The sequence below is a fragment of the Canis lupus genome, chromosome 35, assembly GCF_003254725.2.
Source record: "Canis lupus dingo isolate Sandy chromosome 35, ASM325472v2, whole genome shotgun sequence".
Lineage (NCBI taxonomy): Eukaryota > Metazoa > Chordata > Mammalia > Carnivora > Canidae > Canis > Canis lupus.
In genome coordinates, this window is record NC_064277.1 from 13,568,888 (window position 1) to 13,569,919 (window position 1,032).

Genomic DNA, 1,032 nt, shown 5'->3' on the forward strand with positions numbered 1-1,032 from the left:
TGGGGCACATTCTTCCGGTGTGACTTTGGACCTCTCTCTTCGCCCTGTCGGGCCTCAGATTCCACATCTATAAAAGGAGAGGCTGGACTTAGAATATCAGTTGAGACAGAATGCGTGTGACAGAAAACCCGACTCCAGCAGGCAAAGGCAAACACTTGAAATGGTTGGTTCACAGAATCAAATAAAAATAGCAGGTGTTTGAATGATATTTCCAGAAATTGGGCTCTTATATCTCTTAGCTCTGCTCTCCTCCATTTGGCTTCATTTCAGGGTGCCAAGAGGGCTGCCAGTTGTGTCAGGTCTACAACCTCCTGGATTCAAATCCAGGGAACAAGAGGAAGGTGGCCTTTCTCTGAACAGCAGTAGCCGGAGGTTGGTGGCACATTGATGACTCCATCTGTGTCTGGTGCCCAATGCTGAGCCAGTCCCTGTGGTCAGAGAGGTGCAACATACAGAATTGTGTCATGTGCCCAGCCGACCTGAAACACCTGTGGGCCAAGCATGTGGGAGGAATGCTTCCTTAAGGAAAATCAGAGCATGGCCACCCAAAGAAGGGCAAAGGGGTACTGGGTGTGAAACTCCATCCATGACTTAACACAATTTTTAAATAACAGAACATTGAAATTCTACCCAAAGTCAGAACTATACAGAAAGGTACACTCAGAGTAGCATCCCCCCGTGCCATAATGCTTTTACCCCTTTTTCCCACACTCCTTACAGGAAACCAACAACATTATTTTTTTTATTTGTTCATCTTGTGCTTCTTTGGAGAAATATGTATGCAAATCTTATTTTCCTTTTTTTTTTTAAAGATTTTTTTTATGTACTCATGACAGACATAGAGAGAGAGGCAGAGACATAGGCAGAGGGAGAAACAGGGCTCCCCACAGGGAGCCTGATGTGGGACTCGATCTTGGAACTCCAGGATCATGCCCTGAGCGTGAAGGTGGACGCCCAACTGCTGAGCCACCCGGGCATTCCTTGTATTTTCCTTCTTTCCTACACAGAAGATAGCAGACTTCATTACATACG